The 24,633-nt window shown below is 44.3% G+C and overlaps 1 protein-coding gene across 2 annotated transcripts in view; it reads right to left on the bottom strand.

The window, feature by feature from the left end:
* Positions 1–17,697, bottom strand: part of ACLY (ATP citrate lyase) — a 109,972-nt gene extending 92,275 nt beyond the window's left edge. For both annotated transcript variants that reach the window (XM_089690637.1, XM_089690638.1), the window contains exon 1: positions 17,547–17,697. The gene's annotated coding sequence lies outside the window, so the exon portion shown is untranslated. The remainder of the gene's footprint in view (positions 1–17,546) is intronic.
* Positions 17,698–24,633: the final 6,936 nt, after the last annotated feature.

The following is a 24,633-nucleotide window of genomic DNA, read 5'->3' as shown; positions in this document are numbered from 1 at the left end:
CACATGAAGTTTGGAGGTCTTTAGCTATTGACTCTGCAGACAGTTGGCAACTTCTGTGCACTGTGCTCTTCAGCATGTACTGACCCCGCTCTGTCATTTTACGTGGCCTACCACTTCGTGGCTGAGTTGCTGTTTCCAGCGGCTTCCACTTTGTTATAATACCACTAATAGTTGACCGTGAAATATTTAGTAGCAAGGAAATGTCATGGATGGACTTATTGCAACCTTTCACGGTACTGCGCTTGAATTCACTGAGCTCCTGAGAGTGACCCATTCTTTCACAAATGTTTGTAGAAGCAGTCTGCATGCCTAGGTGCTTGATTTTATACACCTGTGGCCATTGAGGCGATTGTAACACCTGAATCCAATGATTTTGAAGGGTGTCCCAATACTTTTGGCAATATAGTGTAGTTGGTAAGGTTGAATAAAGACACCAATTCATCCAGTTCAACCTATGTGGTTCTGTTTATGTCAAAAATCATATGCCATATCTGTTTATTGTATTCGCTTACTGCCCCAACAGTGAAAAAACCCCTACGCATGTCTTCTTATACACCCAGAGACTGAATAGTTTATTCTTTATGCTGAAATCATCATTGAGGTATTTGTATATCACTATCTTATCTCCTCTCAATTGTCTCTTTTCTATGGAGAATACAAATTTGACGTTTGTAGTTGTTCCTCATAACTGAGGTCCTTCAGTCGACTAACTTTGTTGCTCTTCTCTGAACTCTCTCCAGCTCAAGCACATCCTTCCTGAGGACAAAGGTTCCTGTGTTTTTTCTGTACCAGGTAAGAGGCTCAGTTTACACTATTGAGATGCAACTTTGGATGTGGTTAGCATATTCTATGGAGCCACAGCACACTGAAATTACACCAAAGTAGCACAGGAACCTTTTTCTAAAATTGCACCACACAGAGTCACATCAATGTGAACAGGCACCATTGAAAATGATGTGATTTCCCTTGTCATGTGATTGTCACATCAGATATCACACAAGTGTGAACCAGCACTAAGACCAGTGGATGTTCAGGTGTTATTCAGCTACTGGATCAACACAGGGAGGTGCCAGACCACTTGGCTCTAGTGCCCCCCAGTGATATCCCTTTAGCAGCAAGATCATATGCAGTATCCTCCTAGAATCAGGTAACGATTCATAATTGAAAAATAAATCTCCAGGACCATTTGCCCAACATTCATGCTATTCATAAAGCATGGAAAAGAGTGGTTTACTGTAACCCCCTCGTTATAAAGGGTTAATACTACATTCCCTACACATTCACTGATTACATTTGGGAATAAAAGGAAAATGTCAAATCAATTGTATTTTATAATAAAAATGAAAAATTCGTAAAAGAAAAAAAAATAAAAGAATTCTCCAAATATAACCAGCCTGTCATTCTAGGACACAGAGGCAGCCATAATACAAGGAAGAGTGGGTTCCCTCCAGGCACACCTGCTCTTAATCTATCCACTGCTATAGATGCTCCTACTTGGAGAATATCAAATGATAGAGTTAGGACTACAGTACACTGGGGTGCCTTGACGTGGCTACTGTGGCTTACACATGTATTTGCAAATGTGTGCGACTAAACCCCTTGTTTTTAATGTGAACTGACAGGGTCAATTCGGTTTGTTGCAGACTGGCTGATAAGTGTTTGTTCGTTTTTGACTTGCATTGCCCTTCCATGTGCTCCTTGCTGCAAAGCCTAGTTATTGTTTCTCTAGTTGGTGAATTGGTGTGGGGACGCATTGGATGTCTACAGCTGCCATTGTACCCCTGTACCTTTAAAGGAGGGGTCTCCCAGTACACCTGACATTGATCTATCCACTTCTATATGTGCTTCTATTTATGGAGTTAGGACCACAGTACACTGGGGTGCCTTGATGTGGCCAGAGCAGCTTACACATATATTTGGAAATGTGTGTAAACTAAATCCCTGGTTTTTAATGCGAACTTAGACATGGTCAATTCTGTTTGTTACAGGCAAGTTGGTAATTGAGCTGGGATTTATTTTCATCTTTGATTAACAGCAATAATAGAAACCCTGCCATTTTAGTACCCAACTGCTGGCCCTTCCACATGGGGGCTCACTGGTTTGAGAAGGATTCCCTTTCCGAGGTAGGAGAATGTGCTAGCAAAGGGGAAGGGTTGCTTATGTGCCACCTATCTGCTTCCCATGAGGGAGGAGCATGTGCTTGCCCTCACCCTGTTGGACTGGTTTTAGGAATCTAGGGTGCTATAAGGACTGCTGTCACAGTCTGGTGCATTTCCATCCACCCAAATAAAAATACGGGAGGTTGAGAGTTTCTATTACATACTTTCCTATACATTCATTTTTAGAGCTGGGAGTCAGAGAAAGGAATGATTACGCTAATTTAGAACAACAGAGTTATCTCTTATTGTACTAAAGACCTAATCCAAAACCCTGCCTTGTAATAATTCAATGTTATATTCATGTTATACTGTAGTATGAACAAAGTCTGAACTCAAAAACGTGACTGCCTCCTTTTCTTGCTCTTCAGTTTCCATAAATTATTTCTGTTTTATCACATAAGTGATGACCGTATGGAAAAGTTCACAGCATGTTCTGAAGTTACGTGCACACTCGGTCTACTTCACTGCCTTCTACAAAAGTTCACTACACTGGGGATTAGATGTGTGCTGATCTCAACATGACACAGTTCCCTTGTTCTGGAAGATATCTTGCTGACTCTTACTACAGTGAGCTCCCTGTAGTCTGGAACAGATTACGATTCCATTGAAGAAATGACACTGACCTACGCAATCATTCAGTGGGTGGAACTGCGACAACTAAAAGAAGCTGTAACACTTTCTGCTGACCTTATAGTGCACAATTTTTGCTAGTGAAGCAGCCAATCTGAGCAACCTTAAAAGAAAGAAAAAAAAAAAAAAGTGTTTAACCACTTGAGTGCTCGTAGATTTTGACCATTTGGAAACCCAGGCACTGCCCAAGGGCCATGGTCAGTAGGGGGCCCCATGAGATGCCCATGATGCCTTTTTCGAGCCCCACGATCCCCTATTGCCCAGGGGCCCCATGAGTTGTCAGTCCGTCCCTGATATAGAGATATATATATATATATATATATATATATATATATATATATATATATATACATATATATACACACACACATTATATATATATATATATATATATATATATATATATATATATATATATATATATATACACACACACATATACATATACATACATACACACTTATTATATTTTTTTTTTAACAAAAATAAAGCTTTCATTTGGTGGTATTTGAACACCACTAGATTTTTTATGATATAAATGATAAAAAGACCAAAAATTTAAAGAAAAATGAATTCTTTATAAATTTAGGCCAAAATGTATTCTGCTACATGTCTTTGGTTTCCGTGAAAGTTGTAGTGTCTACAAACTATGGTCTATATACTGGAATTTTGATTTACTTTTTTATACTAGTAATGGAGGCGATCAGCAACTTATAGTGGGACTGTTATAGTGTGGTGGGAAATCTGGCACTAATTGACACTGGGCGGGAACTGACCAAATGACATTGACATCTTCAAGTGACACCAATACAGTGATCAGTACTAAAATACACTGTCACTGTACTAATGACACTAGCTGGGAAGGGGTTAACATTTAGGGGCAATCAAAGGGTTAACTGTGTGCCTACCAATGTTTACTGTGTGTTGTGTTACTAAGCAATGTGCTGGTGCACATCGCTGCTGTCTTTAGAAAGCCCTGTGTTGTTTTTCTGACTCTTTTCTGTCATTCACTCAGCCGATCCCAGCCATAAATCATTGGCTGGGACCTGCTAATCAGCATGTGCTGTAGCGAATGGCAGTACAGCTGGCATGACACACACAAACACACACACTACCCAGAAGAGCAGGATCACATACATGTACATGATCCAGGGAGGGCACTCAGCCATAGTATATCTGCAGTAGGCAGCCAGGACGTGCTTAAAGCTGAACTCCAGGCAAACAGCTAAAACACACAGATAGAACAGAGGTCTGCCCATCCAATTCTGAGATTCACACAGCTCTGACTTAGGCTAAATTTACACTAGCTTTGTTAGCAGGCGTTAGGGAAGCGTTTTTAACGCTCCTCAAACACCTATAAAAATTCTTCACATGGCAGAACACAGTGCTGTTCACACTGAAGCGCTAGCATCGCGGCAAAATTGATGCCTCATGTCAAGTCAGGAGGAGTTAAAGCATCCCATTCAAGTCTATGCTCCTCAAACGCCTGGCAGGCATTTGTGGGGTGTTTGTGAAGCGTTAATACCATTGACTTCATTATAGGCGTTTGTGGTGCGGTTTTAACGCTTGGCAAACGCCTATCAAACACCTCAAAAACGCGCATAGGGCTGGACAGGGCCATAGAAGGTCCTTAACCCATCAGCAGGACCGCTATCTTCTCCTTTGTGCAAGGAGGAATAGGATGAGCACTGCCAGAGCCCTACAAAATGACCTCCAGCAGGCCACTGGTGTGAATGTCTCTGACTTCATGAGGGTGGCCTGAGGGCCCAACGTTCTCTAGTGGGCCCTGTGCTCACTGCCCGGCACCAAAGAGCTCGATTGGCATTTGCCACTGAACACCAGAATTGACAGGTCCACCCCTGGCGCCCTGTGCTTTTCATAGATGAGAGCAGGTTCACCCTGAGCGCAAGTGACAGACGTGAAATGGTCTGGAGAAGCCGTGGAGAACATTAGACTGCCTGTAATATGGTTCAGCATGACCACTTTGGTGGTGGGTCAATGATGGTCTGGGGAGGCATATCCATGGAGGGACACACAGACCTCTACAGGCTAGACAATGACGCCCTGACTGCCATTAGGTATCAGGATGAAATCCTTGGACCCATTGTCAGACCCTACACTGGTGCAGTGGGTCCTGGGTTCCTCCTGGTGCACGACAATGCCGGCCTCATGTGGTGAGAGTATGCAGGCAGTTCCTGGAGGATGAAGGAATTGATATCACTGAATGGCCCCCATGCTCGCCTGACCTAAATCCAATAGAACACCTCTGGGATATCAGGTTTCTCTCCATCTGACACTGCCAGGTTGCACCTCAGACTGTCCAGGAGCTCAGTGATGCCCTGGTCCAGATCTGGGAGGAAATCCCCCAGGACACCATCCGTCGTCTCATTAGGTGCATGCCCCGACGCACCAGAAACGCAGCAAAACAAGCATATGTGTTTTTACCACATTTTTTTGCAATGGAGCAGTGTCAAAGTAGCCTAACATTTCTTTTATTCAAATGGAGAAAAGAACAAAAATATTTGACTTAAGGACTGATTATTTTTGTTTTATATTTTGATACCCATTTACAGTTAAACTGTTCCTTAATTAAAAACTTCTCCTATATAATTTAGCTCATGTAAGCAATCAAAAAAGATGAGATGGGCACTGAACACTGTACAGTCATACTGTGAAATTGTTTGTTCTCTGCAGATAATGCTGAAATAAATAAATTCTTACCTCAGCACTTGCAGTTTACAATTTTCAGTGCTACTGGATCCTGTTCTCCCAGTGCTGCTTCCCTGAACTTTCGGTCTTCCGGTCCGATCCACAAGAAAGGGTTAACAGTGGACAGTGCAGTCTCCAGCTGGTCTGTTAGCTTGGACAAAGAAGCACAAGAGGGTAGGGGAGTGCCTTACAATCCTAGGCTATGAGGCTGTGTGTATCTATTGATCTACACAGTGTAGAAAGACTTAACTCGTCCCTGCATGCCAAGGGGATTCAAAGGATGCTGCAAGAGAAAGAAGCCACCCAGAAACAGGAATCCTGAGGTCATGGCGCCAACTTAAACTGAAATATAGGCACGCATTAAGCGATACCAAAGCTGCATACTCAGTAAGTGATTAAATCAGCTGCTGAAATTGCTTTAAGAAAAAAAAAAACAAAGGGATTAATATCACTTTAGGCTGCTATCTGCAAAATCTTACCGACTCCTACATAACTGAACTAAAGTAAATAAACTGGAATTGTTGGCATCTCATTCTGCCATGTAAACAGATCTTTGTCATGTATTTAGAGCAGCACAGCATTTGCCTCTCTACAAAATTATCTGAATACAATGAAAATCCTGATTTGTAACAGAGTTTTAAGTTATAAAATAGTTTTTTTCATATCTTATTTAATTTAAAAAAATCTAATTTTAAAAAGGATAGTGAACATTGACAGGCAGACATTAATAGTTTCTTTGTTTTGACCCTAAGTGGGTGAGTGCAAAATCTGGTGAGGCTCTACATAGAAACCAATCAGCTTCCAGGTTTTATTGTCAAGGCTTAATTGAACAAACTGAAGTTAGAAGCTGATTGGCTACCATGCACAGCTGCACCAGATTTTGCACTCTCCAGTTTTAGTAAATCAACCCCAATGTGTTCTCCGCATTAAGGTAAAAAAAAAAAAAAAACCAACCTACTAATAAACCAGGGTTCAACAACTCCCAGGCACCATGGCAACTAGAAATTGCATCCTGGTGCATGGGTTCACACACTGCCTCCCATGGATTTCAATGCGCAGTGGCGCCCCACAGGCTTCAATGCGAATATGCCTCCCATAGACTTCAAGGCAAAAATGCCTCTCATAGACTTCAATGAGAAAACCAAGGAAGCTCCATTCACACCTGGGCGCCTTCTTCCCTGCATGTCCCAGGGCACGGGAGTCCATTCAAATGAATGGGATCTCATGCCAGCACAAAACGCGGCCCGCAGGAACGCGGATATGTGAGCCAGGGGTCAGTGGGGAGAGAAGGATCGTGGCTTAGGCACCCAAAAAAGGGAGATGCAGACAGTCCCAGTAGAGACTGCCATAACAGGAGGTAAGTGACCTTTCTGTACAATAGCACTGCTCGCAGCATATAAATATAAACTCTTTTTTTTATTTATAGAAAACAAAAATGTAGTATTATCTACAATGCGAAGGACTGCAAACAAAGCACACAGATGTGAATGGGATCTAGACCTGGAACTTTCATTATGCTACAAGGACTCTCCGATGTCAACTGATCCCCCAACTGACGTTCTGGAAAAATCTTCATGTAACCTGCACCATCATTACCAAGGGAGGAAACTGCGAAGGACAAGTGTGTCATCACCGTTCATGGTTGACATCACAGACTACATTGGAGGGGGGTCCAGAGAGTTCCTGGTGGGACATCTGCAAGCCTGCAGTTTCTCCTAGGAGTGCTTTAAATGTGGGACTGTTGGGCAGACCCTGCAGGGGTTAAATAGCCACAGCCATTACCACACTCCAGCAGTATACAAATACCAGCCCCCACCCTTCACTTTAACTGTCAAAGCCACCACTGTGACTTATAGGTAAGAAACAAAGACAAGGGATAATCCAGAAGGCAGAACAACGTGGAGACACGTCTGACAGGTGCATACAGGTCAGGAAAATACCACTTGTATCCTGTCAACCAAGAACTGTTTAAGCCCAAAGTAAAATGACAGATTTTTGCATCTTTTTAGAAACATACACCAAAAAGGATATCTTTTCTTTGTATTAAAAAAGAACACACACACACACACACACACACACACACACACACACACACACACACCCTGGCAGAAATTGTGAAATTTTGGCATTGATATTGAAAATATGACTGATGATGCCAAAAACTACTCTTTTATTGAAGGATGATGATCATATGAAGCCATTTATTATCAAATAGTTGTTTGGCTCCTTTTTAAATCATAATGATAACAGAAATCACCCAAATGGCCATGATCAAAAGTTTACATACCCTGGAATGTTTGGCCTTGGTTCAGACACACTAGGTGACACACACTGGTTAAAATGCCAATTAGAGGTTAATGTCCCACATATGTGGCTTTTTAAAATGCAATTAGTGTCAGTGTATAAATAGCCAATGCATTTGTTAGCTCTTACGTGGAAGCACTGACTAGGCTAGATACTTAGCGTGGGGATCAGAAAAGAACTGTCAAAAGTCCTGCGTAACAAGGTAATGGAACTTTATAAAGATGGAAAAGGACATAAAAAGATGTCAGTTCTTTGCTGATCCCCATGGCTTAGTATCTAGCCTAGGAGCTTTATTGTGTGTTGAAATCGAAGCAAGTGTAAATGAGCTCTAAAACAGTGTGCTCACACAGAAATGGGTGAGAAACTACAGTGAGATTTTGGAATGTTCATGTAAAAGAATATGATTTGACATATTCATATATATATGGGACAAAGATATACAGAGATGACCTGATATACAGAGATGACTAAGCTGCAAAATATGTGCCAACCCCAAGCACACCTTCTCATGTCAAATGATGTCTAATGTCACTAAAATGTAAACTAGATAGTTTGCTCCTTAGGGCTGGCCTATACTGTATATATTAAGTAACTAGATATCGAAGAGATTAAAAAATATTTTAGGTTAAAAAAAAAAAAAAAAAAAAAAAAAAGAGACATTTAGGTCAGCCATGCTCAATAACCAGAACAATGCAGCTTCTAAAGGGGAAGATTTACTAAAATTGGGAACTGGGAATCTGCTTCAGCTGTACATGGGAGCCAACCAGCTACTAACTTCAGCTTGTTCAATGAAGCTTTGACAATAAAACCTGGAAGCTGATTGGTTTCTATGCAGAGCTGCACCAGATTTTGCGCTGTCCAGTTTCAGTAAATAACCCCAAAAGTGACAAGTATAACTTAAAGAGACACTGTCACCTGGCCCAAGCAGGGTAAAGTGACAGTGTCTCTCAAAGGCCCCTTTATGCAGGCCATATGTCAAATTCCGAACGAATTTTATTTAGAAAATCGGAAATTTTGTACGTTTTGTAATCCAATGGTGCCACCATTGATTTCGAAATTCGACCAACAAATCCTTCAATTTCTCCTCATGTTGCTACAGAAAAGAATTTTCGTGGCCAAGAATTTTCTTTTCTTTCCAGGTCACGGCTTTATATTTCTTACACGATTCTCCCATCATTGAGTTGAAATTCATTCATTTTTCAAAAAATTTCCAACATGGCCGATCACTCAAATTTGATGGTCACACAAAAATTAACCGTTTCTGTGATCAACTAATGGTGTGAAATTTGAACGAAAATTCTTAGAAAAGATTTTCGAAAGAAAATTCTTTAGCAATTTGACCCGTGTATGGCTGGCTTTACGCACACTGCAATTCTTCTAAACGTCTTTCTCCTGGCAGGAGAAAGCAGCGTGAAAAATGCACCTAAAGCCACATTTTTTTCAAACATGTTTAAGGCCGTTTTGATGCATTCAGGCACGTAAAAGGTTTTGGCGTTTATTAAATTTTCATTGGCCAAAAAATTAATTCATAAAAAGCGTGCACAGTGCTGTAGGAAGCCTCTTGGGAAATGTGCCATATCACAGGAGACTGAGGGAGAGGAGGGAGTGAGGCAAGGCACTGATCCCCCTCCAAAAAAACTGTTGCTATGTTAAGCCCCGTACACACGATGAGAATATTGGACGAACAATCGCCCGTTCTTTTTCGTCTGCTAGTCTCACATCGAAAGTGAAAAGGTTATTAAAAGGTACGAAAATTCTCCTATGAAAGAAAAGAATTTTGAAAGTGATGTCATGTATTGTATTTTCGGACGACTACTGTACTGATTAACCGTTTCAATACCGGGCAATTTTACACCGAACTACACAGGTCATTTTTCAGGTTTCAGCGCTCTCACACTTTGAATGACAATTGCGCGGTCATACAACATTGTACCCAAACTAAAATTTTATCATTTTCTTCACACAACTAGAGCTTTCTTTTGGTGGTGTTTAATCACCGCTGGGGTTTTTATTTTTTGCTAAATTAACAAAAAAAGACCAACAAACACATTTTTCTTTGTTTCTGTTTAAAAAGTTTACAAATAAATAATTGTTCTTCATAAATTTAGGCCGAGATGTATTCTGCTACATGTCTTTGGTGAAAATAACCCAAATTAGGATGTATTTTTTAGTTTGTAGGAAGGTTATAGAGTTCACAAACTATGGTATATATCTGAATATTGATCAATCCTGAAGTACTGACAGCCAATCTAATTTCTTGAGGTCCAAGAATGTCAGAATAGTACAGATATCCCCAAATGACCCCTTTTTGCAGAGTAGACAGTCTGATGTACTTCATAAGAGGCATGGCGAGTTTTTTGAAGTTTTATTTTTTGTCATAATTTTTCGGAAAATGAAAAAATAAAAAAAATTATTTTCACTATTTTTTTTTTTACATACTGTCACCAGTGCAGTACAGCGTCATCATATAACTGGCATGGCGGTGAACAGGGACACTGACTGGTGACAGTATGAAAAAAAAATATATATATATTTTTTTTTTTTTTTTTTTTTTTATTATATTTAATTTTTTATTACATTTTTTTATTTTTAAGATTTTTTTTTTCATATTTTACTATGACCAAAGTAGTACAATGTTACCATAGTAACATTGTACTACTTTGGGGAAGTGATCAGTATTTTATTTTTTTTTTTTTACACAATTTGCTTATAGCAAAGAATTACTTTGCTATAAGCAACCATTTACCTGAATGAAATCGATTCATTCAGCTTTTTTTTTTTTTGTGCTTAGCTGTGATTGGGTCACAGCTAATCACATGACATGTGCATGTGATTAGCTGTGACCATTCACAGCTAGGCACTAGTATACAATGGATGGCATCATGAATGAAGCCATCCATTGTATACAACTGTCATGTGACCTGCTGTGATTGGTCACAGCAGGTCACATGGTACCAGCAACGGGAGCCGGTACTCGGATCTGTCATCGACCGTGTCCGAGGTACACGGCCAGTGACAGATCGCACTGCTGCGCCGCTCTGCATTAGCGCAAACTGCGCATGTGCGGGAGCACACAAAATGGCGTGCACCCGGAGTGCAGAGGCACATTTGAAGCCGCCAAACGGCCATTGGCCGGGCGGCTAATGGTTAAACAAAAAATCGTACGATCTGGTATCATACGAGAAAATTTTTTGTGCTTGTCTCTTCGGATATTGTCGCACAAATTGTCATGATCGGCTCTCGAAAGCTGTGTACTAACGATCCGATTATCGGACAATCGGTCCTCCTACAAAAATTTTCATACAATATTCATAGAATGTACGGGGCATTACACACCGAGGGGGGGTTTGGAATCAAATCAAGGGGACTTGACTTTTTGTGAAGCTTCGCTTTAAACAGTACAGGGGTGTCTGCACTGAGTAAGTATGTCACACAAACCTAAAATTTCCCAATCTAACCATTTTTGGCTGGATGGTAAGATTACCAGTTTAGGTTTATGTGCACATTTGCCTGAAACGATATATTATGCACACTGGATGTTTTTGCTATCTTTCCTAGACGCCTTTCCTCCTGGCAGTGGTGTTTTGGCAAAAAAAAAAAATGCTTGATGCTTCTAAATATGTGCGACACGTTTAGATGCCTAAATTTATTCTGCCCATTGAAACTAATTAATGCTTAAATACTAAACATACCTAGCACTTAGGCGCATTTACAGATGTCAAGTGTTTTTCTGCCAAAATGTTGCTGTTCCCGGATGCCATAAAAGTTTTTTCCTGCCTCTCAACTCCTTGAAATGACCATGCGTGCAAGGACACAAAAAAAAAAAAAAAATACACATGCATTACAGGTAATTAGGTTGCGTTTGGTGGACAGAAGGGACCCCTGTCCACTGCCTTGATGCTTAAAAATGAGGCTCAGCTATCCCGCCCCCCCAAAACTGAAAATGTAAGCAAGACCCTTATCTCACTTCAAGTCCAGACAATTTCACCCTCTTCCAGTCCAGGCCAATTTTCAGCTTTCATCACTATCACACTTTGACAATTACATGGTTGAACAACATTGTACACATATGAAATTTGTATCATTTTTTTTTTAGACAGATTTCTTTCGGTGGTATTTGATCACCACTGGGTTTGTTATTTTTTGCTATATAAATTAAAAAATACCGAAAATATTGAAAAAAATAATTTTTGCTTAGTTTTTGCTATAAAATTTTACAAATAAATAATCTTTCCTCATAAATTTAGGCCAAAATGTATTCTGCTATATTTTTGGGGTAAAAATAACCCAAAACAGTGTATATTATTTGTCTGTGTGAAAGCTATAGTGTCTACAAATTTTGGTATATATATTTGAAAATTGATCAGTTGAGTTCCTAAAATGTTGGACGCTGGTATGATGTATGGCAGTGATCAGGACGCTGGTATGGGGTATGGCGGTGATCAGGACGTTAGCATGAGGTGTGGCAGTGATCAGGGAGCTAGTATGGGGGTTATCAGGACGCTGGCACGGGATGTGGCGGAGATCAGGACGCTGGCACGGGATATGGCGGAGATCAAGACGCTGGCACGGGGCATGGCAGGGATCAGGACGCTGGTATGGAGGTGATCAGAGCGCTGGTATGGGATATGGCAAGGATTAGGGAGCTGGTATGGGGTATTGAAGTGATCAGAGCGCTGGTATGGGGTATGGCAGGGATCAGGGAGATGGTATGGGGTATTGAGGTGATCAGGACGCTGGTATGGAGGTGATCATACCGCTGGTATGGCGGCGATTGAGACAGGTGACAGGGCTGGCTGTATTGTTTACTATAGACTAAAATGGGCAGTTATCAGGGACATTGGGGCAGTAATCAGGGACACTGCGGTGGCTGGCATACCAGTTTGTGAGTGTACATGCAGGCTACAGAGAGAACCGATCTTTACTTTCACTTTCAGTATTTACAATGTGAGTGCATTGCAGTGTCCAGTGTGTTACAGTGTGCAGTGCATGGCGGCGTCCAGTGCGTTACAGTCTACAGTGCATGGCGGCGTCCAGTGCGTTACAGTCTACAGTGCATGGCGGCGTCCAGTGCGTTACAGTCTACAGTGCATGGCGGCGTCCAGTGCCTTACAGTCTACAGTGCATGGCGGCGCCCAGTGCGTTACAGTCTACAGTGCATGGCGGCGCCCAGTGCGTTACAGTCTACAGTGCATGGCGGCGCCCAGTGCGTTACAGTCTACAGTGCATGGCGGCGTCCAGTGCGTTACAGTCTACAGTGCATGGCGGCGTCCAGTGCGTTACAGTCTACAGTGCATGGCGGCGTCCAGTGCCTTACAGTCTACAGTGCATGGCGGCGTCCAGTGCGTTACAGTCTACAGTGCATGGCGGCGCCCAGTGCGTTACAGTCTACAGTGCATGGCGGCGCCCAGTGCGTTACAGTCTACAGTGCATGGCGGCGCCCAGTGCGTTACAGTCTACAGTGCATGGCGGCGTCCAGTGCGTTACAGTCTACAGTGCATGGCGGCGTCCAGTGCGTTACAGTCTACAGTGCATGGCGGCGTCCAGTGCCTTACAGTCTACAGTGCATGGCGGCGCCCAGTGCGTTACAGTCTACAGTGCATGGCGGCACCCAGTGCGTTACAGTCTACAGTGCATGGCGGCACCCAGTGCGTTACAGTCTACAGTGCATGGTGGCGTCCAGTGCAATACAGTGTACAGTGCATGGCGGCGTCCAGTGTATCAGAGTACAGTGCATTGCGGCGTTCAGTGTATCAGAGTACAGTGCATTGCGGCGTCCAGTGTATCAGAGTACAGTGCATTGCGGCGTCCAGTGTATCAGAGTACAGTGCATTGCGGTGTCCAGTGTATCAGAGTACAGTGCATTGCGGTGTCCAGTGTATCAGAGTACAGTGCATTGCGGTGTCCAGTGTATCAGAGTACAGTGCATTGCGGTGTCCAGTGTATCAGAGTACAGTGCATTGCGGTGTCCAGTGTATCAGAGTACAGTGCATTGCGGTGTCCAGTGTATCAGAGTACAGTGCATTGCGGTGTCCAGTGTATCAGAGTACAGTGCATTGCGGTGTCCAGTGTATCAGAGTACAGTGCATTGCGGTGTCCAGTGTATCAGAGTACAGTGCATTGCGGTGTTCAGTGTATCAGAGTACAGTGCATTGCGGTGTTCAGTGTATCAGAGTACAGTGCATTGCGGTGTTCAGTGTATCAGAGTACAGTGCATTGCGGTGTCCAGTGTATCAGAGTACAGTGCGTTACAGTGTACAGTGCATGGCGGTGTCCAGTGCGTTACGGCGTCCAGTGCGTTACGGCGTCCAGTGCGTTACAGAGCACAGTGCGTTACAGAGCACAGTGCGTTGCATTGTTCACAGCATTACGGTGCCCAGTGCATTGCGGAGTCCAGTATATCAGAGTACAGTGCATTGCGGTGTCCAGTGTATCAGAGTACAGTGCATTGCGGTGTCCAGTGTATCAGAGTACAGTGCATTGCGGTGTCCAGTGTATCAGAGTACAGTGCATTGCGGTGTCCAGTGTATCAGAGTACAGTGCATTGCGGTGTTCAGTGTATCAGAGTACAGTGCACTGCGGTGTCCAGTGTATCAGAGTACAGTGCGTTACAGTGTACAGTGCATGGCGGCGTCCAGTGCGTTACAGTGTACAGTGCATGGCGGTGTTTAGTGCAATGCGGTGTCCAGTGCGTTACGGCGTCCAGTGCGTTACGGCGTCCAGTGCGTTACAGAGCACAGTGCGTTGCGTTGTTCGCAGCATTACAGTGCCCAGTGCATTGTGGTGTCCAGTGCGTTACGGAGTACAGTGTGAGGCGGGGTCCATTGCATTACAGTGTCCAGTGCATTTTAAATATTGTATTTTTTTTTGCACTACAAATAAGATATGTGCGGTGTGCATGTGAATTTGTTGATATTTTTTTCAAACTATAGTCCGGCCCCCAACAGTGTGAAGGTCCATGAACTGGCCCCCTGTTTAAAAAGTCTGAGGACTCCTGATATATAGTCAAGCTAGATTCAGATGTGTACTGCTTTCTTGCATACACTATTTCCCCTGTAGGCAGAAATCATCTGTCTGGTCCCTTCAATGGAAACCTCACTTCAGTAGAATCCCCCCCACAAAAAAAAAATCCTGACAATGTTGACGTCTTTCTAAAAAAAAAAAAAAAAAACCTAGAACAAGTATGTAAATCAGAACTTCTGACTTTATTCTGACGTTCCTAGTCTGGATACATGTTCTAGATCAGGACATCAAACTACTGTAGCCCCGCAGCCAATGAGGGGAATGCAGTAAAGCCTTGACGTCACGTTTCTAGTGGTGGTTCTCTCTAAAACTAGCAGCACCTAATTCAGGCAAGCATTTGAGTCCGTTTCAGTGACATTACTAACACGTACCAGATTCACGCAGTTCTAACTGCCACCACTTTAAGTACCTGTTGCTACGGCCGTGAGAGATTCTTAAAAAATGACCACCAGTTGGCAGATTAGGAAACTGGCAGTAAGACAAAGTTGGACGTTTGTACACAGAGGTACTCCAATACTCAGAGTGGGCATGTCTGTGCTGGGAAGCTGTCATGTATGTGATCTGGCACAGCACTATTCAGCTGTCATTCAGGGGATTCCCCAGCTGGCCGCTAAATGTAAACAAGTGATGTCATTACCCAAATATGGCAAAACCCTGATTTAGGAATTTCTTGTCATTAGCTGGCCAGAGCCTGATGGATAACTGAGAGACAAGTCCCCCATCAGGTCCACCTTACTTTTGTTGGACAACACAGTAGGTGGATTTGAAAGCCACTCCTGGACTGAATAGCAGCTATAGATCCTTCCACTGTCATGCAACAGTCAGGTGGACCTGATAAGGTCCTAGTCTCTCAGTTCCCCATCGGGTTCCATCCCTGGTACACAACTCCTTGACCGTGCACCTGTCAGCGTGATGGACACAGTGGCCGGCAAGGGAGGAAGGAGAGCTCACTGTAAATGCTGTCAGATTCATGCTGCTGCCTCTGACAGGTACATGAATGGACGGCAAGCACCATCACTCTCAGTTCAGCAGCTGATGGAATTATATGACATCCTTTATGAATGCCCCCCAGTGTGTCAAGGAGGAGCGGGAGCGAAGGTCAGCACCCACATCCATCTCATGTCAGGCTATCCTTTACAATCAATAGAGCATAGCAATCAAGTGAAGGAGAAGGGCAGACGAGATTCAACACTGAAAAAAGAAAAAGCCAGAACATGCTCTACAATAAAAAGGGAACCAACACCTCTTCTCTGGAAGATCTAGATTCCTATAGAGGAAACATGTTTTACACAAGTGATACATATCTGAGCATAGGCAGAGAAACACATTACCACAACCTGCTTCCACTTGCTGGAAAGAACAGAAGCAGAGGGTTCCCATCTACCTTCAGCCTACCCCGAGAGATGGTGGAGCATGTATACATGGAGCACATAATACAGGAGGAGGCTGCTGGGATTACAGGATTACACTCAAACATTAGAAGTTAATCATTAACCCATAACAATGAATGACTCAAAGAGTGAGTGCGCTCTCAGTATGCTTCATGTCCCAAGCATGAGTCTAAAGCTGGCCATAGACCCATGGAAATGTGACCAGTTCAGCTGGGACCGGCTCAATCACGATCAGTGTGTGTCTGTCCTAGCTCAACAGACATTGATTGCTTGAATGACTTCTGTCAAAGGGACCTGCTGGAACACTTGTGGATCTGTGAGCTGTGCGCACTGTCAGAATACAATGCCCGGCAGGGGGGAGTCCTCCATCCACCTTGTTTCTGTGGATGGAGGAATTGTTTTTTCATTCAGCCTGCTGCCTGAATGGAAAATAAAAATAAAAAAAAAAAACAAAATCGGTCTGTGGCCAGCTTCAGCTCGTATGGTAAGAGCCATGCCAGGCAGACACAGCACTTGGGTGTTATGTCCAGACCACCAATATTGAGTTGGCAGGGACATCATTATCGGAGTTGGCAGGGACATCATCATCTGAGTTGGTAGGGTCATAGTGATCTGCGCACGTATGTCCATCATAGTGATCTGTACATGTCATCATAGTGATCTGCGCATGTATGTCCATCATAGTGATCTGTACATGTCATCATAGTGATCTGCGCATGTATGCCCATCATAGTGATCTGTACATGTCATCATAGTGATCTGCGCATGTATGCCCATCATAGCGATCTGTAAATGTCAACATAGTGATCTGCGCATGTATGCCCATCATAGCGATCTGTACATGTCAACATAGTTATCTGCGCATGTATGCCCATCATAGCGATCTGTACATGTCAACATAGTGATTGCGCATGTATGTCCATCATAGTGATCTGTGCTTGTATGCCCATCATAGTGATCTGTACATGTCGTGATGCTGTTGTGTGCATGTCATGACAGCAGTCTGTACATGTCGTGATGCTGGCGTGTACATGTCGTGATGCTGGCGTGTACATGTCGTGATGCTGGCGTGTACATGTAGGATAGTAGTAGGTGATGGTAGAAGTTGTCTATGACCCTCTGATCACATACATAGGTGTAATGCCATCATCTGCCCTCATCATGACCCGCCCCATTCACTGTGCCCCAGGTATACCCCCTGACATCCCAGCACCGTCCCACCAAGTTCTCCTCTCACTATTCCTGATGCAGACACCCAGCACTGTACAGAGCTTCCACCCAGGTGAAGATCGCCCGACCCAGGAGGGACTGCAGTCAGTTGAGCACTCACCCGGCTCCGGCGTCCAGTGTCGGTGTGTCTGGCAACAGCTTCTCCTTTTGTTGGAGCCTGTGATCGCCCTCTTCCTACTGCTGCCTCTCCTCACCATCTGCTGACATGGGTACATCACCTCCACGGCTTCCCATTGGCCCAGTCCCCACCACGTGTTCCGCCTGCCAAACTACATCCAACCCGGCAGCACCGCCTCGTCTCGCTCACGCCCACCCCGGACACGTCACCGCTGGCCGTAGAGCAGTGTGGGAGATGTAGTTCTGTTGGGGGGAGCGGTGTGGACAAGGCACGGCTTGTATAGAAGTCCGATGAGGGTAATGTGAGAGGAGAGGGTGTGAGGAAGATACAATTCAGTACACAGCAGTCTCCTGTGTCACACTTGTATCATGGAAAGCCTGCACTGTACAGGAGGAGGTCGGGCTATGTCAGTCAGGAGCCTCTGTGAGGAGAAACACGGCTCCCTACAGGGCATGACCGAGAAACCGGCCTGTTTACATCACTAGCTCAACTCCTATCTCACCATGAACAGTATGTCAGACACCAAGTATACTAGAAGTGGGGCTCTCAGGGAGACCAGGCCCGGCCACTACCCCCCACAACATGGGTGCAGTTACCTCCTTGTGTGTTAACCACTCAGGCTCCACAAAGTTTTACCCCCTTCATGACCACAGCATCTCTCACTTTCACTGGTAAGTAATTGCACAGTCATGCAGCACTGCACCCAAATGACATTTATAGCATTGTGCACACAAATAGAGCTTTCTTTTGGTGGTATTTAATCACCACTTTTATTTCTAAAGTATTTTTATTATATCAATGAAAATTTGGGGGAAAAGCCCTATATTTTCTACTTTCTGTTAAAAAACATATCTAATGAAAAAAAAATATATAATTTCTTCATTAATTTAAGCCAACATGTCTGACAATAGCGCCAAGGATTTCATCCCGATACCTAATGGCAGTCAGGGTGCCATTGTCTAGCCCAGCAATGGGCAAACTACAGCCCGCGGACCTTTCAATCCGGCCCGCGGAGCGTGATACATTGGCTGTCAGGATGTGTGTAGGCGGGGCAGCGTGACGAACGTGAGGGGAGCTAGGCTCCTCTCACAGTCCGCCCTGAAGACCGGAACGGCGTGGGAACATGGCGAGAGGAACGCGCGGAGCAAAGGTAAGTGAATTGACACGGGGGGCTTGGCTTACTACTTGGGGGGGGGGGGGGGGATAGTACTGTGGGGGATGAAATACTATATGAGGGATGAATTACTATGCTTACTATGGGGGAATATTACTATACTTACTATGGATGACACATACACATCATTCATCTACTCTTGGTCTGGCCCCCGGGTCCAATATATGAACCCATTGCGGTCCTCAAGTCAAAAAGTTTGCCCACCCCTGGGCTAGCCTGTAGAGGTCTGTGTGTCCCTCCATGGATATTTCTCCCCAGACCATCACTGACCCACCACCAAAACAGTCATACTGAACCATGTTACAGGCAGCATAATGTTCTCCACGGCTTCTCCAGACCCTTTCATGTCTGTCACATGTGCTCAGGGTGAACCTGCTCTCATCTGTGAAAAGCACAGGGCGCCCATGGCGGACCTGCTAATTCTGGTGTTCAATGGCAATCAAGCTCTATGGTGCCGGAAATAAAGAAATAAAGGGCTTACTAGAGGATGTTGGGCCCTCAGGCCACCCTCATGAAGTCTGTTTCTGATTGTTTGGTCATTTTGTAGGGCTCTGGCAGTACTCATCCTGTTCCTCCTTGCACAGAGGAGCAAATACTGGTCCTGCTGATGGGTTAAGCACCTTCTGCAGCCCTATCCAGCTCTCCTAGAGTAACTGCCTGTCCCCTGGAATCCTCCATGCTGTTGAGACTGTGCTGGGAGACACAGCAAACCTTCTGGCAATGGTACGTATTGATGTGCCATCCTGGAGGAGTTGGACTGCCTGTGCAATCTCTGTAGGGTCCAGGTATTACCTCATGCTACCAGTAGTGACAATGACCCTAGCCAAATGCAAAACTAGTGAAAAACAGAAAAGATGAGTAGGGAAAACAATTTCAGTGGTTTCCACCTGTAAAATCATTCCTGTTTTGGGGGTCGTCTCATTGTTGCCCATCTAGTGCACCTGTTGTTAATTTCATTAACAACAAAGCAGCTGAAACTGATTAACAACCCCCTCTGCTACTGAACTGACCAAATCAATATCCCAGGAATTTCATTGACTTGGTGCTATACTCTGATTAAAATGTGTTCCTTTATTGTTTTGAGTAGAGATGAGCGAATCGAAGTATCCGAAGTGGAATTCGAGTCGAATTTCGGAAAAATTTCGATTCGTGCCGAATCCGAAAAACAGCCTAATTCGGACGCGCGAATCGAAATTTTTCCGAAAATGGCGGCTGACATGTGCGGCGACGGAGCGGGGATGTCGGGGAAGGCGCGCAGACAAGGCGCGCTGCCCCATAATGCATTCCTCAACGACATGTGATCGCATCAGCCAATCAGCAGCCAGCCAGCCAGCACTGTGTAATGGTCGAGGTATATATAGCGGCCATTTTGGAAATCTTCATTTGCCTGCAGTCATTGAACAGAGGCAGACCGCTCTGTACTAGGGACAGGGACAGAGTTAGGGCCACAGAAACAATACTTGGGGACAGAGAGAAGTTACTTAGGGACAGAGAACCATTACTCAGGGACACAGACTTGTTAATGAGGGCCACAGAATCGTTCTTTAGGGACAAAGAAACGCTAGTTAGGGCCACAGAATTCATACTCAGGGACAGACAGAATTGTTACTCAGTGCCAGAGAATTGTTACTTAGGGCCACAGAAACGTTATTAGGGCCACAGAATTTTTACTCAGGGACAGACAGAATTGTTACTGAGTGCCAGAGAATTGTTACTCAGGGACAGACAGAATTGTTACTGAGTGCCAGAGAATTCTTACTCAGGGCCACAGAATTCATTCTCAGGGACAGACAGAATTGTTACTCAGGGACAGACAGAATTGTTACTGAGTGCCAGAGAATTGTTACTCAGGGACAGACAGAATTGTTACTGAGTGCCAGAGAATTGTTACTCAGGGACAGACAGAATTGTTACTGAGTGCCAGAGAATTGTTACTCTCACAGACACAAAATTGTTACTTGCACAGACACAGAATTGTTACTTGCACAGACACACAATTGTTACTCAGGGCCACAGAATTCATACTCAGGGACAGACAGAATTGTTACTGAGTGCCAGAGAATTCTTACTCAGGTCCACAGAATTCATACTCAGGGACAGACAGAATTGTTACTCAGGGACAGACAGAATTGTTACTGAGTGCCAGAGAATTGTTACTCAGGGACAGACAGAATTGTTACTGAGTGCCAGAGAATTGTTACTCTCACAGACACAAAATTGTTACTTGCACAGACACAGAATTGTTACTTGCACAGACACACAATTGTTACTCAGGGCCACAGAATTCATACTCAGGGACAGACAGAATTGTTACTGAGTGCCAGAGAATTGTTACTCAGGGACAGACAGAATTGTTACTGAGTGCCAGAGAATTGTTACTCTCACAGACACAAAATTGTTACTTGCACAGACACAGAATTGTTACTTGCACAGACACACAATTGTTACTGAGTGCCAGAGAATTGTTACTCAGGGACAGACAGAATTGTTACTGAGTGCCAGAGAATTGTTACTCAGGGACAGACAGAATTGTTACTGAGTGCCAGAGAATTGTTACTCAGGGACAGACAGAATTGTTACTGAGTGCCAGAGAATTGTTACTCTCACAGACACAAAATTGTTACTTGCACAGACACAGAATTGTTACTCGCACAGAGACAGAATTGTTACTCAGGGCCACAGAATTCATACTCAGGGACAGACAGAATTGTTACTGAGTGCCAGAGAATTGTTACTCAGGGACAGACAGAATTGTTACTGAGTGCCAGAGAATTGTTACTCTCACAGACACAAAATTGTTACTTGCACAGACACAGAATTGTTACTTGCACAGACACACAATTGTTACTGAGTGCCAGAGAATTGTTACTCAGGGACAGACAGAATTGTTACTGAGTGCCAGAGAATTGTTACTCAGGGACAGACAGAATTGTTACTGAGTGCCAGAGAATTGTTACTCTCACAGACACAAAATTGTTACTTGCACAGACACAGAATTGTTACTCGCACAGAGACAGAATTGTTACTCAGGGCCACAGAATTCATACTCAGGGACAGACAGAATTGTTACTGAGTGCCAGAGAATTGTTACTCAGGGAAGACAGAATTGTTACTGAGTGCCATAGAATTGTTACTCAGGGACAGACAGAATTGTTACTGAGTGCCAGAGAATTGTTACTCTCACAGACACAAAATTGTTACTTGCACAGACACAGAATTGTTACTCGCACAGAGACAGAATTGTTACTCAGGGCCACAGAATTCATACTCAGGGACAGACAGAATTGTTACTGAGTGCCAGAGAATTGTTACTCAGGGACAGACAGAATTGTTACTGAGTGCCAGAGAATTGTTACTCTCACAGACACAAAATTGTTACTTGCACAGACACAGAATTGTTACTTGCACAGACACACAATTGTTACTGAGTGCCAGAGAATTGTTACTCAGGGACAGACAGAATTGTTACTGAGTGCCAGAGAATTGTTACTCAGGGACAGACAGAATTGTTACTGAGTGCCAGAGAATTGTTACTCAGGGACAGACAGAATTGTTACTGAGTGCCAGAGAATTGTTACTCTCACAGACACAAAATTGTTACTTGCACAGACACAGAATTGTTACTCGCACAGAGACAGAATTGTTACTCAGGGCCACAGAATTCATACTCAGGGACAGACAGAATTGTTACTGAGTGCCAGAGAATTGTTACTCAGGGACAGACAGAATTGTTACTGAGTGCCAGAGAATTGTTACTCTCACAGACACAAAATTGTTACTTGCACAGACACAGAATTGTTACTTGCACAGACACACAATTGTTACTGAGTGCCAGAGAATTGTTACTCAGGGACAGACAGAATTGTTACTGAGTGCCAGAGAATTGTTACTCAGGGACAGACAGAATTGTTACTGAGTGCCAGAGAATTGTTACTCAGGGACAGACAGAATTGTTACTGAGTGCCAGAGAATTGTTACTCTCACAGACACAAAATTGTTACTTGCACAGACACAGAATTGTTACTCGCACAGAGACAGAATTGTTACTCAGGGCCACAGAATTCATACTCAGGGACAGACAGAATTGTTACTGAGTGCCAGAGAATTGTTACTCAGGGACAGACAGAATTGTTACTGAGTGCCAGAGAATTGTTACTCTCACAGACACAAAATTGTTACTTGCACAGACACAGAATTGTTACTTGCACAGACACACAATTGTTACTGAGTGCCAGAGAATTGTTACTCAGGGACAGACAGAATTGTTACTGAGTGCCAGAGAATTGTTACTCAGGGACAGACAGAATTGTTACTGAGTGCCAGAGAATTGTTACTCAGGGACAGACAGAATTGTTACTGAGTGCCAGAGAATTGTTACTCTCACAGACACAAAATTGTTACTTGCACAGACACAGAATTGTTACTCGCACAGAGACAGAATTGTTACTCAGGGCCACAGAATTCATACTCAGGGACAGACAGAATTGTTACTGAGTGCCAGAGAATTGTTACTCAGGGACAGACAGAATTGTTACTGAGTGCCAGAGAATTGTTACTCTCACAGACACAAAATTGTTACTTGCACAGACACAGAATTGTTACTTGCACAGACACACAATTGTTACTCAGGGCCACAGAATTCATACTCAGGGACAGACAGAATTGTTACTGAGTGCCAGAGAATTCTTACTCAGGGCCACAGAATTCATACTCAGGGACAGACAGAATTGTTACTCAGGGACAGACAGAATTGTTACTGAGTGCCAGAGAATTGTTACTCAGGGACAGACAGAATTGTTACTGAGTGCCAGAGAATTGTTACTCTCACAGACACAAAATTGTTACTTGCACAGACACAGAATTGTTACTTGCACAGACACACAATTGTTACTCAGGGCCACAGAATTCATACTCAGGGACAGACAGAATTGTTACTGAGTGCCAGAGAATTGTTACTCAGGGACACCTAATCGTTGAATTAAATAGTATGTCAGACAACATGCAGAGGAGTGGCAGAGGAGGCAATGTTTTAGGAGCGAGCAGACGTGGCAGCAGAGGAAGGGGTCGAGGCAGCAGTATTCGCAGCCAGAGGCCAGTGCTCCCGGTGTCATCCAGCGGTCGTGTCTCCACCGACAACCCTGCCGTCATTGATTGGTTGGCTCGGTCGTCTTCCTCTTCCCAGGTCACCTCTGACACCTACAGCCAACGGTCGGTGGGTACGTCAGACACAACCGTTAGTTGGCATGGCCCGGGACCAAGCCCACTGAAATCACGTGTCCTCTACCTGCCCCTGTCCTTTGCTGTTCCCTCACCAAGCGAAGTATCGCATGCTGTGGGCTCAGCCCCACTGTACAGTGAGGAAGAGCTAACAGAGGGCGGTCAGGAACGGGGGGAGACATCGGCCTTTTCAGCAGCCAAGCGAACAAGTACTGGCGAGGAGAGTGGCTCGGTAGCCGGTCTAGAGACAGGTCTGTCTCCTGACCCAGACGCAGCCGAGGGGGCTAGTAGTGAGGCGGAGACCCTACTTGATGATGAGGAGGTTGATCGCACTTGGCAGCCTCGTCGTCATCAGGCAATTTCTTCCGCATCATCAGGAGAAGAGGGTGGCAGCTTGGCAGCGAGCAAAACAGTCGGTGGGTTGCCCAGGAGACAGCAGCAGGGTCGCATCAGTGTCAGTGGAGCCAAACGTCCACGGAGTAGAGCACCAGCTCCACTGCAGCCTACCACCACGGCCAGTAGTGGTGCCGGTGCGCACGGAGGAAGTAGCAGTCAGCCAGTGAAGAGTAGCGGGGGCAAAGTTTCCTACTCGGTGGTGTGGCAATTTTTCCTCAAGCCGCCCGAGGAAGTAAACGTAGCCGTATGTCGACTATGTGGCCAGAAATGCAAGCGTGGCCA

Source organism: Staurois parvus, unplaced genomic scaffold (genome assembly GCF_062004578.1).
Source record: "Staurois parvus isolate SC_StPar_1 unplaced genomic scaffold, SC_StPar_1.0 ptg000538l, whole genome shotgun sequence".
In the NCBI taxonomy this organism is placed as follows: Eukaryota; Metazoa; Chordata; class Amphibia; order Anura; family Ranidae; genus Staurois; species Staurois parvus.
This window is presented reverse-complemented; position numbering and strand designations above follow the sequence as displayed.